Source organism: Castor canadensis, chromosome 5 (assembly GCF_047511655.1).
Source record: "Castor canadensis chromosome 5, mCasCan1.hap1v2, whole genome shotgun sequence".
NCBI classification, from domain to species: domain Eukaryota; kingdom Metazoa; phylum Chordata; class Mammalia; order Rodentia; family Castoridae; genus Castor; species Castor canadensis.
Genome location: NC_133390.1, coordinates 173104219 through 173119580, shown reverse-complemented (window position 1 = coordinate 173119580; position 15362 = coordinate 173104219). Strand labels below are relative to the sequence as shown.

The 15362-nt window shown below is 41.5% G+C and overlaps 1 long non-coding RNA gene across 1 annotated transcript; it reads right to left on the bottom strand.

Annotated features, from left to right (window-relative positions):
• Window positions 1–8633: 8633 nt before the first annotated feature.
• LOC141423147 (uncharacterized) lies at window positions 8634–12036 on the bottom strand. The gene is made up of 4 exons (XR_012447796.1): window positions 11960–12036; window positions 11768–11849; window positions 10826–10915; window positions 8634–8745 (listed from the first exon to the last, which is right to left on the bottom strand). It is a non-coding gene; the product is annotated as an uncharacterized lncRNA (long non-coding RNA).
• Window positions 12037–15362: the final 3326 nt, after the last annotated feature.

Below are 15362 nucleotides of genomic sequence, written 5' to 3'. Positions count from 1 at the left end.
ATGGAGGAGTGAGCTTCTGGCAGGACAGTTGCCTCAGAAAGAGGCCATGATTGAATCCAATATGCTTAGCTGACCCTCACAATGCTCCCACTGCCCACAGGAAGCTATCTGTGACAGCTTTCATTGCTGTGTGTGTGCACGCGTCCACAAACTCAGAGGATGTAGGACATAGGATGTAGACACGCAGGTGTACAGACTAAGTGTGTGTGTGTCCTGTATGTGTATTTAGATATCTAAATGAGGGTGAAGTCCCTGCACATTTATTTCCCCTTGGCATTATTATATCTTTTCCTCATTAAGGACTTGTGCACATGTAGCAAAGGGAGCAGAACTTCACATAGAATACATTTTCACATATGTCTGGGTCTAGATAACCACTAGGCAGATCAAGATACCAAACACTCCTGAGAACTTAGGTTTAAACTCAAGTCAGTTATCTCATGGTAGGCTTTTATTCCACATTCCACAAACAGGGGTTAGTACAATTAGCACTGACCAGCCTCTAACCAGAATGTGTGTGTGTGTGTGTGTGTGCGCGCGCATTCCCTGCCTCACACCTTAAAAGGTTAGTACTGTGAGTAATAGCCCTGGGGAAGTTTACAATTCCCAGTGAGCACATGTCCACAGATGTCAGCTCAACACCCAATCCCAGCCCCTAACAAGAGAAGGGTCTTTCCACAAAGGAGTACAAGGATACCAAGCCACACCTTGTCCCATCCTCCTTATGGTTGGTCCAGACAACTGTATTCCAGCCAATGAGAACCAAGGGTGAGGGCCTTCTGGGAAAGATTTCCCTTCTGATAAAAGAGAAATGAGTGAGGAAGGTCTTCTGTGTCCTCTTCAGTCAGACATACTGCTGGGGCTGGGGTAGCTGTCCAGGAGGGAAGACAATGTGAATTTGCCCAGATGGGCAGGAGTGTGGAGGCTGAGTCTTTGATGCCATGACTGAATCTCCCAACCAGGTGTCAGTCAGCTTGTCGTGTGAAGGGCGAGGTAGTTAAATATTTTAAGTTTGCTAGGCTCCATGTGTGACTGCTGTTTCTTTACTAACCTTTCTGAATTTTCAGGCTGAAGAAAAAATGGCTTGCAGGGTGGATTTGAGTCCCTTCTCTAAACCAACCCAGCAACTTGTCTCCAGTGTTCTTATTAAGGAAGACGATTTTTTAGAAAACCAAAAGCAAAAACAAACTGTATCTGGAGCTGTTCTAAGTTAGATATTCTGTTACTGGCAGCTAAGAAACCCCCCAGTGATGTTGCTACACATCTAATTTTCATACTTATTCCATCCATGTTCTAGGATAAAGGAAGTGACATTGAAGAAAGTATTGAGACCAAAGAAATTTTTGGTCCCAAACTGTAGTGGCTGTGCTGCCTTGGAAGGACATCACTGGATGAAGGGACAGATGGCTGTAGAGAATAAGGGTGAAGAGCCAGAGGGTGGGGGGCTTTTTGAAATACTAACAGGACAAAAAAGTTTAAAAACTTTTCAATCAGAGCCCAACTACCAGAGTTTCCTTCCTCAGACATTCAAATTCTTTATGAACTGCATCTCTTGTACTTTTAACAAGAATGATGGTCAGTTTTGTGTGTCAGCTTGGCTAGGTTATGATACCCAGTTACCCAACTGAACCTAGGTGTTGCTCTGGAGGTGTTATGTAATGTGTTTATTATCTACAGTTGGTTGATTCTAAGAAGGTTATTCTTGGTTATGTGGGTGGGCCTTCTCCAATCAGTGCAAAAAGTCCCCCAGGTTGCTAGGAGGAAGAAAAAATTCTCTAAGACTGTAGCATGAGTCCCTGCTTGGAAATTTTTAGCCCTGTTGCCTTGTTTTATGGATTTTGGACTTGCCTGCCTTCACAAAAAAAGAAGTAGGAACAGTTGACAATTTATTTGTAACCCCCAAATCAGCACCCAGAATGTTGTATAGTCACTTGTGAACATGTGGACTGGCAAAAGTTTAGTCACTCAAAGCACATGCTCCCACCTGAGGGTGACCGTTCTTATACTGTAAACAAGCGTCTTTTTTGAAGTTTACTTAGGGCCACGTTTTTCACATATTTGTGCTCTTGTTGGTGATTTTACTGTTCATAGTCTCCTCATTCATAGTGTTGACATGATGTCTGGTGTTGTAAGCACAAGCACAAGCAGACTGTAGTGTGCCTTTTGGAGAAATAGGTGTGCTAGATGAGTGTGGTCAGGCATGGGCAATACTGCTGTTGGTTGTGAATTCAGTGTTAATGAGTCAACAATATATACTAAATAAGGTGTCTTTAAACTGGAACGTGCACAAAGAAGGCGGTGTGTTGAGCAACTGGTGAAAATTCACTGACCTAAGTCTCATAGGACCCAAGCCATGTATTTCCCCTAGGGCCAATGTCACTAGTTCAGTGTACGTGGTGACTTTGTAGAATGTATGTACTTATTTTTTATACACAACCAGTGTGTGCATGTGGATGTGTATGCATATATACTCGTCCTTCATGTGTGTGGACCTGCATGTGTGTACTCATTCTTTGTGCATATGGATGTTTATATATATATCCTTATCCCTTTGTATCCACATGGGATGGGCTCCAGGACCCCCTTGGATACCAAAATCCACCAGATGTTCAAGTCCCTTATATGCATGGAATTCACATGTACTTTGCATCTTCTCTAGATTACTTATAATGCCTAGTACATGGTAAATTCTATATAAATAGTTACTATACTGTGTTATTTAGAGAATAATGACAAGAAATAAAAGTCTGTATATATTCAGCACACAGGCAATTTTTCCCAAATATTCTTTTTTGTTTGTTTACACTTAATTTTTATAAATTTCTTTCTTTTTTTATTAGTACATTCTTGTGCTGGGGGTACATTGTGACATTTACAGAAGTTCTTACAATATATCATAGTTGAATTCACCTCGTCCATCATTCTCCTTCAACAGGTCTCATTTTTCCATTTTCACACATGAGTACATAATATCTCCACCACATTCACCCTCCCTACACCCTTTCGTGATTGGCTGAGGATTTAGAACCCACAAACATGCAGTTCGTAATTTTTCAGGAGAACCCTGACTGGTACACCAGCTCACCAAGTGTGAGCTCCTTAAGGGCAGAAAACAATAAGAAAACAGTCCAGTGGCTCCTAGTCCCCTCAGGACCAAGGTATCACAGGCCTCTCAAGCCCAGCCATCCTGTGGGCCCTGCAGTCCTGTGCAAGCTTGCCTTTCCCCTCTGACACAGAGATAGGCCCAGAATGCACTACATCACTTTCCTCTTCAGTACCTGCTCTCTGGCTCTGACAGTGAAAATTCTGTCCACCTCTCCAGCCTCCTTTTCCATTCCTCTGCCCCTTATCTGCCCTGTAGGGTGTTCCCAGCTTTCCACAGCTCTGCCCATCTCAAGGTGATACTTCCTTTCCCTGGAATGGTCTCATACTTTCTTTGATGGGTACAAGTCCTTCCTCCATAGCACAGGAAGCTTCTGCCTGCCCTCCCTCCCTGGGACCTCATCACATTACTTACCTCCCTCCAAAGCACTTGTAACAGTTGTAATTGTATCCGTTTCAGCTCTTTAATCAAGGCAAGGATTCTTAATAATTTTGTCCCATGGAGCCCCATAGCAGTCTAGGAAATCCAGAATAATATCACCAAGTGCATGATATAAAATACATAAGGTTACAAAGAAACATGAATTTCAATATAATTGGTTATCAAAATATTTTTCCAAATGTAGCATAGTAGTAAAAGGACTTCTTTATTACATATTAGATAACAATATCCAGTGGAATGTCTAATGGCTATGTTATTCTGAAGTGGTGATGAGTGCAAATGACATTTTAAGGCACCTTCATCAATTGTAATGGGATATAAAAATCTGGAATTTATACCCGATGAACAAAGTCACAAATATTGATAATTTCTATAGGATTTGTTGCTGAAATTAATAATGGAAGGAAATGCTAAACATTAGTTAAGGGTTTATGAAAATAATGCTGTTATTTGTTTTTTTAGCCAAGTTCACAGATTCCCTGCCTCTTGCTGAATTCCATCTCTGCAGGCTTATACTTGAACCGTCCACTCTTCCATAAGCCCCGAAAGGCATAGTCTTGACTTGCTGTCTTTACCATTGCATCCCCAATATTTTGGATGTAGTAAATACTCAATAAAAGCTACTGCAGAACAACATGGGAGAAAGAAAGGGACTCCATTTTCTGCTTGGTAGAGTGACCTTTAACCACAAATCTCAGATCAGATTCTGGCTCCTTCCAGTGGTCTTCCATCTCCCTCTCAGTAGACCCATTGGGTTGGTTTTCCTTCCCAAGGGTACTCACCATCTCAGGATGAAATGTGTCCTGCGGATCAAGTTCTTCCCGAGGTCATCAATTTCATTATCTTTCTTTTCACTCATACAGTTTTGATTCTAATACTTTTTAAGGGCCAGGCTTAGGTCTCCTTCACTTCTGTATCTCTCTGTATGTACTCCTTTTACATACATGTATACTTGATGAAGTTGTAAAAAAAATTTAATGGGATGACTGGAGGTGTGGCTCAAGAGGCAGAACACTTGCGTAGCAATCAGGAGACCCTGAGTTCAAACTCCAATATAGCAAAATCTGCTGTCTCTACTGTTACTCTCACATATGGGACTTCAGGCACCTCTCTGACCTGTTCCTTGTACCGTTCCCCCACTCTTGGCTGGTCCCTTGGTCCCTTCTCCTTGGATCCTCAAGTCAGTGTCCAGGTGCACATGCCTGGATTGGCTCTAAAACAAACCCATGAGCTTGAGCAATGGCAAGAGTTTCAGAAATCCTAGTATTTATGTTCTTTACTTCAGTTCCTGAGAAACTAGAGACCTGCATGATTTTTGGAATGTGAACAGGTCTTAAAAGAATCCTAAAATCAACATATCCACTCACAGGAATCCCACCCAGCAGGAGAGAACATGGAATGAGCCCAGAGATTCTCCCCTGAGTGCCTGGGGTCAGAAACACCAGAGAAGCCTCTAACCTGTGCTTCTGTCTAACCTCCTGTCCCTCTCATCTCTGCTGAGTAAGCCAGAGGGCTGGACAATGGCTGGTTGTGACTTATGTAGTTCTTTTGCTCATGGATTTGTTTGATAGGTACCTTTGATGAAAAGAGGAGTGATGAAGAGGGAAGTAATTCTGGCCACACATGGATTTAAAGTAGTTGCTTTGGATGAAAGCTTGCCTATAGACCAAAGACTACCCAATTGAAAACCACTTTTGGGCCAATTTTTATCACATCTGAGAATTAATTTTATTGTTTGGCTTACCATTTTCTCTTTAAAATGACCTATTTATCTCATAGGCATTACATGTTTAAAAGAATCTCATACTCCTTAAGACATGCAGTATCCCAAATCTTTTTGTGCACTAACAGTGCTAGCAAGTTTGTGAACTGGTGATCAGACTCTACATAGGTTCCTCATTCTTTTAGCTCACACTGTAAAATCAGCAAGAAATGTTTTCTATGTGCTCTACAAATTCTAGTTTTATTTTAACCATCTTAAACACTTTTTAAATGACACCACAGCATTCACAACCATCTGCCCCACTTACTTTGGGTGTTCAACTATGCATTTGGAGATTTATCTTGGCACTTCTTATATCTAGGTATTTAGATTTTTCTATTCACTCAGTATTATAGATAGAGCACATTCATTTTTGCACAAGTCTCAGTGGGTACATTTTTTGAGATTTTTCTCTAATACATATACCCAGAGTGGAACTTCTGGGTCATACAGAGCAATGCAACTTAAATGTCTTAAATCTGATATATTCAAATTTTCCTAAAATGCATGTGCTGTTTCCACTTCTAGTCCCAATATGAAAGAGTAGATGTGTTTCCACACCTTTGACAATACCTGATATTGTCAAACTTTTAAGTTTTTTAATAGTAGGAGTGTGAAATGGTAGACTCTGTGGTTTTCATTTGCATGCCTCTGATGGGTACCTGCTGTGACTTGTAGCTACTCCAGTATTTTTGTTGTGTTAAAGACATTCTCATAACCAGTCTGATGATAGGCTAATAAAGGAAATGTGACTGCCATAATTTAAAAATTTGCTCTTATACACACTGCTCACATTCAAGCCCAGGACACTGAAGCCACACCTAACTGTCCTGAGGTGGATCTACTCCCCTTTCTCCATGTCCACACCAGGGCAGCTCCATCTTACTACAGATTGCTCAGTAGATGCGACCATTAGTTGCTACTCAGCACTTGTTATCTTGTCTCATTAGTTAATCTGTCAATGCAAGAGTGCGTTCCTTGTCTCCAGTGCCTAGCACAGGTTTCTACATAGTAGGGTCACAGTGTGGTTTTTGATAGCAAAGACAATAATGGTGATAACAAAAACCACATAGATTGTAAGATTATTGGGCTTAAATTCTTTCTTTCTTTCTATTTCTAGAATTAAATTTCACACAGGTCAGAATTCTGTGAAAGCAGTTACTTCCATCCATACTACTGGAGTCTCCCTTGTAGCCTGCAGACTCTCTCTCTACCCACCCCCCCCCCCGCCCCTTCTCTCAGAACTTGAGTTTTGTTTGGTTTCTGTTGGCTCTTTTTTAACCTTCAGGGATAAATTTGTTTGTGATATTGCTCTTGAGAAGCTGCAGGGGTGATATGAGGGTGTTTCTGATGGAGTTAAAGCAATAACCAGATAGAGTTCCTTGGGGGTGGGTGATTTTGTCAACAGCATTGACTCATTTTTATTTTAAACTGGACACATCTGCTGAGGGACCTGGCAAGGAGGATGTCTCTTTATCATTCAAAACTCTCCACAAGGCTGTCTTGCACAGAGAGCTGGATTTGATTTAGGGCTGTGTCTCAGTTGGCTGAAAGAGGTCTAGGGAATCAGAGTTTTCATAATACACTCTGGATTAGTCATTCGGTGAGCAGGTGAGTATTTGCTTTTGCAATTGTGCCTTACTAAATAATCTAGATAGATATAAAAACAGTGAATTCAGCTGCTTGTGAATAGTATGGATATTTGAGCTTTTGTGCACTACCAATCCCCAGCAATATTTTTTTGTATTAAATACTATGAATCCACTTCACCTGTCAGCACTATTCAAAACACGAAATGCTGTATGAATAGCAAGGATGTTCTGGGATCTTTCAGATGATTACTGTTGCTAGGAAAACCACTTCCTGATATCTTTGTGCTTGCTGTATGTATCTGTCTTTGTGTACAGCTTACAGTGACAAGCAAATTCATAGCATGGTATTGGGGAGGAATTGGGAAAGTTTAGAAATGTTTAAAGAACACTGCTTAAAGTTAAAAAGGGGATGTCATCTAAAATAATAGTTAAGAGTTATGGCTGCTTTCATGTGGAGGATTATAGCTATCAAAAGAGAGCGATGGAGCTGCATTTGTGTATGGAGGTGCAGACTTCAGGCCATTCCAGCCATCATTTGCTGAAACCTCAGATCTGGGTTATGCTTTTTTGGCGCCCGAGGAAATGACCGTCGTCTGCTCCTTCAAATATTATGCCAATTACTGTTTCCATAGTGTCAGCTCTGCTTCAAGTTGCAATTCGACAAGACTGATGGGAGGGGACTGTGTGAACCCTCTTGGGGATGTAGCTGGGAATGAAATTGGAGCCAGGTAAGACAGGTTCATTCATTTGCACAGGATAAGTCAATCTTTCCAACTGGGCAACACAGGTGAAACAAGGAATGGCCCATCCTGGAAACATGCAGGAGAGGTGAAAAGCAAATGTGGTCTCAGCTTTAGTGCCTGGTGCAAAGGCCTCCCTAAAATGTATAACAGGAAACAGAAGTAAAAACAGTAGCATCCCATAGAGCTCAACTCTGTGCAGGGCACTGTGTGCATCTCTGGAATTTCCATGACCATTGTGGTCACTGAGAGTCCTGGATATGTATTTCACCTCATTAGGCTCTCCATCCTCATCTGTAAGACAAGGATAAGGCGTTTTTCTCCTTAAAAAGGCTGACATGAGGGCTCGATGGCACGATGCATGCAAATAACTCATTGTAGCACCTGGCTCATGTTAAATCTTGCATCAAAGACATGATCTGTCCCAACATTTCGTCTGGCTTTTCACACCGTTTGTGCTGTTCTTACATTAGGCAGCTCACTGCTTCTGCATGGGATTATGGTCTAGGTGTTCACTGATGATTTTTTAAAAAATGGGTCAAATAGTCTTGCTGGCATGGGTTATTGTTTTTGTTTTATAACCAATCACACAATAGTAATAGTAATAATGAGGCTGGGAACATGGCTCAAGTGGTAGAGCACCTGCCTAGGAAACGTGGAGCCCTGAGTTCAAACCTCAGTAGCACCAAAAACTTACATCTGTGGTAGTAATAACGACAATGGTAGAACTAATACTTCTCAATCATTTTATATTATGTACACAACTTTCACATTTGCACTCTCATGTGAGCCACTTCTCAGCCATAGTGACCAAACAAGAGCAGGAAAGAGGGAACTGAGGCTCAAATAAATGAGAATGGCTTCCCTGAAGTCCCTAGCGAAGAAAGGACAGAGCAGCCCTTCACCCAGGTCTTCTGCCTTTCCATCCAGGACTTGGGCAATGAACAGCACTGTCAGAGAGCTTTCAATGTAAGAAACAGAGACAGACACACGAATGGCCCAAGTCATTGCAATTATGGGAACCTTTATTCTTGTCTGAAATTCCATCCTGAGTTTGTCACCGCCATTCATATCTTGGCTCCAGAAAAAGTAGGGGATAAACGGTGTCTGAAATTACAGCAGGGAAAGAGATTATTAGCAAAAGCCTTTGAATCAGAGACCCTTTTGTCTATATTTAAATCCCCCAGAGAACATGGATCACTCTCATAGCAGGGCCATTGGTCATAAGGACAGAGTGTGACATCATGTGGACTCTATGATTTTAAGATACTCCAAAATGTACTTTTCTAAATATTGCTCCTCTGCCAGCCCCACCACAGCACCTGGTGTCCCCACTTTAAGGAACTGAGAGAAAGCACAATTGTCTGGGAAGCGCAAGTCCACCAAACACCATCTGCCCTTAGGACCAGGTCTAGATTTAAGTTGTCCTGTTATCAGAGCCCCATTGCAATGGGACACAGTACAGTGCATTTGAGGCTTTGAAAGAAAAAGATCTGGAGCCAGGGCTGTACTTTCATGTGATCATGGAGAGAAAGATGGAAGCAAAACAGGAGGTGAGGCATTCATAGGGATAAACGTCTGCCTTTGCCTGGGGCACGAGTTGACTCTATTCTCCTTGGATCTGAAATAATGAGGTGCACTTTGACAATAGCCTTGGATGTGTGCTCCAGCCTCCATTGCTTCACAAGTGCCACATTTGGAGTGTTTGATGATGGCTGGGAAAATCATGACAAACTTGTTCCAAGCTCCTGTCCACACCCCACACACAGATGTACAACTCAGGGTCTCTCATCAAGAGACTCTGCCCCTCACTGCAGCCTTGGTGTTGAAGATAAGCTGGCATGGAGCTTTGTGGATGTGCCTTTTGGGGGTGGGGATGGGTTCAAAGGTCAGTGTCAGCTCTGTGGCAGGGGTGGGGCTGCCATCAATGGGATCTGGTTTATGTCATGACTTCCACTGAACCTGGCTGTCTGAGTGAGTCCTCCTCAGAAGTTGGAAGTTAATTTGCCATAAGGAGAACAAGGACTGCCGTCACGTTTTGACAACTGCTTCTTTGGATTTCCAACTAACTTTGAGTACTTCCTGTACATGCCAGCTCTATGCTATGCATTTTCTATAGATTGTCTGAGTTTGGGAAAATGATTTTCTTTTACAAAGTTTGAACATTAGGATTGCAATATTTTAAGCAAGGGTTTGTGTCTTTAATTTTTAAATATTAAAATTAATAAAGTGCAGCCTTGTAATTCTATGCCCAGAAACCTTTCTGAGGGAATAAACAAATAATTGTATAAAGATGCACGTACAGGATGGGTATGACAGCCAAGTTTGTAACAGAAAAATGGAAAAAACAAGCCCATCACTTGAGGATATGATTCTGCATGTATACGTGTATACATTGGAGTCTATATATGTATGTGTGTATATATATATATGTGTGTGTGTGTGTTTTATGTATACACATATGTACACACAGAAATCTACATATCTGCATTTGTATAAAGTTGTATATAAATTACGTAGGTGGCATAGTTAAGATATTCAAGATAGATTTTGAATGAAAAGGGCAGATTTATCAAATGCTACTTCCATATTTTTATAGTGCACATTAATGAAACACTGAGAAGGATGTATTTGAGCCGCTCACAGTCATTCTTTTCAGATGGGGTAGGGAAGGGAACTTGTGGGTCAGGATGGTATCTTTTCACTCCCTGCACTGACGTATGTTTTTAAAAACAATAAGCATGTATTGATTTGCCACCAGCTCCCCCCATTACAGCTATTTACACAGGCATGGGGTGGGCAGTGATAACCAGGTATTCTGAGCACAGGGCTGCAGTAGTGGCCTAATTGCCACCTACAGTGGCAGATTCTGCAGTTTCACGGGTGTCCATGGACCTGGACTCATTTTAGTCTCTTTAATTGCCTGTTTAACTCTTTTCATTCAGGGCATTTAGCACATCAAAATGGTAACCAAAATATTAAAGAAATCTTGGAAGTGAATGAGCAAGCAACTTGGGTCAAATGAAACACTTTGTGTGGTCAATATACTCCTTCCGGAGGGCTGTTAGTCTATGAAAAGGCAATAATCCTTGGGTACGTACATAAGCCATGCTGGAAGCAGGCAGCAACAAAGACCCTTTTCCAAGGGAAGATGTGCAGCGTGTCATTACTCTTCTCCCAATCTTACCTTCCTTTGTACATCCAAACACTTGAATGCACATCAGGGACCAGAAAGCCTTAGAAATCCTTGTATGAATCCTCTGGGCAAAGCTCTCATCTGTAAGCCATGGAGTCACAGTGGAAACATATGGATCAGAGGGAAGGGTTGAAGCAGCCTTGAATCCACCATATGCAAGTACTTTTATCTACACCTAGGTTTCTTTATCTTTGCTATGGGATACTTTCATCTCTCCTGGAACTGTCAACGATACCATGTTTTACTCAATAGTCCATGATTTGTATTTAACTACTTAGGTCAAAGTCATATCTTCAGTAAACATTCATTGGGTAGATGTATAGTACCATGGACTCTGCTGGGCTCAAGAGATGAAAGAATAATAAAAATCTACCTCAGGCCTTGAGACCTTATAATCTGGAAAGCAATTGTTTATTTTCTATATTTATTTATAGGTCTTCATTTTCTGAAACATTCCACCACATCAAAATTGGTGCCCAGGCTTGTTGGAAAGAAGGTGTTAATGCTGCTAGAAAAGTAAAGTTTGCACATGGTTTTCCATTTTTGTAAATTGGAGGAGTTTAAATGTTACACATATTACCTCATGTTACACAATCTCTCCACACTCCCCCCATTTTCAGCTTTGTGGGGATAAATTTGCATAACATAACATTAGCCTGCTCCATTTTCCTCATTGGTAGCAGAAGGAGAGGACTTCAGGTTAGCACAGGGAAATTATAGGGAATCCAAACCCTTCCACACCCTTCTATACCCATGCTGTATCCTGTTTGTTGTAAAGCACTTTCATCAATACCAAAATAATCTTATTTATTCACCTTTAATCTTTCTTGTGGGTATCAAGGGGGGATGGATGTCAAGTAGAGCATATCCTGACGAGTGTATAATCATTCATCAGGGGTGTTGGGGAAGAAAATGGTGATGTGATCCACTTACCTTGTGGATGCTGTACAGAGCTTACTGATAGGCTCCTTCTTCCTGGGAGCCTTCAAAGCACATTGATAGAGACAAACAGGACCTAATTTATTTGATAGATAAGAGAATTAATTGCTATTATCCTCCGAAAACATAAACAAGGGATAAGGAAGGGTAGAGGGATGTTGGTGGGTATTGATGGGGTGCTCTTGCCTTGTTCTTTTGCGTGGGGAGGACTCCCTGAAAGAGGCAAGCCCTCTGATTCTCTGACTGATGAAACAGGAGGAGTATACCAAGTCCTGGGTCACAGGGAATTCCAGACCAGGGAAGGAGGGATCTTGACTGCTCTAAAGCACTTTGTTAAAGAGAAACACACTTGGTGATGACAGCTAAAAGAGCGACATTTTCTTTTTAGTTCATGAACCATTTTAATCAAAATGTGGAGAGCTCAGAAACATAAACAAATGTGCAACTCCCCTCTCTCTTTCTGTTTTACCTCCCTCCCCTTCCTGTAAGAATGATTCACAGTGGACAATTGTTCTCTGCCTCAGCCCTGCCTAAGGGAAGGAGCCAATGCAGGGGAGATCAAAATGCAGAAAGAGGAAGATGACAATTAAATCAAAGGATTAGACCTCTGTTAGACACCTGGTGGTGGGTGTGAGCACATGGCTCCATGCTTGTGCTGGAGTGGGGTGATCTGTCGCCACGAGGAGGGACCCCTCCTTAACAACCAGTCATCCATCCTCACAGCAGATTTCCTGGCCAGTTGAAAGCTACCAGTATTAACCTGATGTGGAACACGAAAGCCAGTAGTTTGACCTTTTCAGGTTTCTACTTACTCCAGGAGGAAATAGAGCCCTCTTTGAGGAGATAAAAAGAACTTGTAAACCAAGTATGAAAGAAGAGGAATTTTTCAATAACCAATTTTTGTAACAAGTTTTTTTAATAATGCTGGCAAGAACAATCACAGTCCATTCTGGTTCTTATGTCCATTCATCACAGTGTATCTATGTTTTGAATCATGAGTAGAGCAAACATAGAAGAATAGGGATTTACTCCAGACCTGTGCAATCCAAGATGGTGAGCACTGGCTACAGGTGGCCATTTAAATGAATTGAAGTGAACTAAAATGAAAAAAATTCAGCCCCACATTTCAAGTGCTCAAAAACTTCATGTGTACCATCTTGGATGGTCTAGATATAGAATAACTCCATCTTCACAGATGGTTGGGCTGACCAGAGCTGTTCTGTACCCTCAACATCTAGCATCTTAAGAATTTTCTGACACGCTCTTATTATCTGTTTTATAGCTGAGGAAATGAAGACCCAGAGAGCTTATATACCTAATGTGTGGTCACTCATATTGTAGGTTGCAGATATAGAACTTGAACCTATTTTGGGGGTCCCAAGCAATCTATAGTTCTTTTGCTACCTCTTCCTCTGCCCATCACCAGTCTGAGGAATCTGGAACAAGATGAGGAATGAGGCATTGTGAATCTTCCCACCCATTATTCCCAGTAACATTTGGAACTCAAAAAAAGCTTATTTTCTGCATTTCTACTATTGTGACTCTTCTCAGAGGAGTTGTGACCTAGCTTGTAGAAGGAAGTCCAAGAATAAAAGGGAAGTCCAAGAATAAAAAGCACATTAATTAATATAGCAAAATAGCAATGGTTTCAACTGAGAAGGTCCAGCTAGATAACCAAATTGCCTCAAAGAAGTTTGATGCTCCCAGTGTAGATAAATGACCATCTGTAAATCTCAGTGACTTCATTTCGAAGTTCATATTTTTGCTCACACAAAGTCCTTTAAAGATTGGACAGCCCTACAGGACAACCCCATCCTATACCTCAGAGACCCAAGTTACTTCTTCCCTGTTACTCTAGCACCTAAGCCCAAGGTCTTTATACTTGTCATCTGAGGCAATAAGAGAACATGGAGAATTACACAGAGGCTCAGACCAGAAGTAACACATTACATCCCTCAAAGCAGCACTGGTCCACACCACCAGCTTCACTGCAAAGGAACTGGGAAGGAAGAGAAGATGATGGATTATTAAGTGAGCATGCTCGTCTTTGCCAAGATGGTAAGGTCCATGATTGACAACACCACAAGTAGCAATACCCCATGGAGCCCTTGACTGTGACTGAACACTTTGTGAGCGATATCTCATTTTATCTTTGCACCGGCCCTGGAAAGCAGCTACTAGCATTCTCTTCTCTTGAAGATGAGCACGGAGGAGAGTAGCTGGGCTGAGACATGATTACAGTCAAATGGATCACAGGTGGTAGATCCAAAGCTGGAACTCAGAACTGACTGAAATCAGTGCTTACCGCCTTCACTTTGATGTAACACTTCCACTTCCCTCCTCCCCATCTATGTTGTTTGGGGGCAAGAAGAAAATGTCCCAAGATTAGCATTGACTTGGAAAGACATGACCAAAATTCACCCATACAAGCTGGTGCAGGTCGATCTCAGAAAGCCTCTAGCCTCTAGAACAGAATCTTCCTAATAGGAGGAACTCGGTAACATGAGGACAGCTGAATGTGCCATCCAGAGGCTTGCAGTGGCTGGAGTCTGGCTGGCAGCCCCAGGCAAATTGATAAGTATCACACAAAGAGTAAAGCGTCACCTATCGTCTTGGTTATTCCCTCTTGCTCCTAATCCCCAAATGCCTGTGCAAGACCTCAGACAATTTTATAAGAAGACTTGAACTGTTTTACTCTGAAAATGTGTGAATATATTTTAAACAGACTCATTTCTTTTGCTGAAAAAGGTAATTTAATTGCACCGAGATAGAAAATTTAATTAATAGTGCTGCAATTTAACTATCTGAATATAAGGATTCTACTTCAAAATCAGAGTGAAGATCTTTGAGGTCAGAGACCATCTCTACTCCTGTTTTACCTCCTTTCACTTAGGAGGACGGCTTTGCAGATAGAAATTACTCAGTAAATATCTACAGATTACTAACTGATACTAACCCCTCACAGGATGGCCTAGCTTACCAAGAACCTGGATTTTCAGTGACCAGCTCTGCTTGTCTGGAAAAGATCAAAAGGACCAGAAAGCCATATCCATCCATCAAAACAGCAGCTCCTTTCTTTTTATTTCCCATCCTACCTACAAGATTAAGCCTCTGAACAAAACATGGTATTTTTCAGAAGCTGCTTCCAAGGCTTTCAAAAAATTACTTTTTGGTTTTGGGCGGCAGGATTGGGGGAGGGAGTAGGAGGGTGTCAAGTTCCCTATTTCCATACTGATTCTTTTTTTAAGGAAAATGAAGATCTAGCTTAAAGTGCTTTCACCAAACAGAAGCAGAATGAAATGGAGAAACTCAATGGATCTGTTTCTGTGAGTGAAATGACAGATAAAATATCTATTTCGCTCACATATTTTTCATTCACAGACAGTTCATTTCAAGTAAATATCTTAGCACCTGCACTTGTCTATTTTCCAAGGTTTTTGGGAAATTTCCAGTAAGTTCCGTTGGACTCTATAGTTGGTATTTATGAGGTTGTGCTTAAAAGGAAATTACATCAAGGATACCATCAGCTCAGTGTTTTCTGTGTTTTTCTTGAACACATAGCTGGCAAGCTCTCAAAATCCTTATCAGG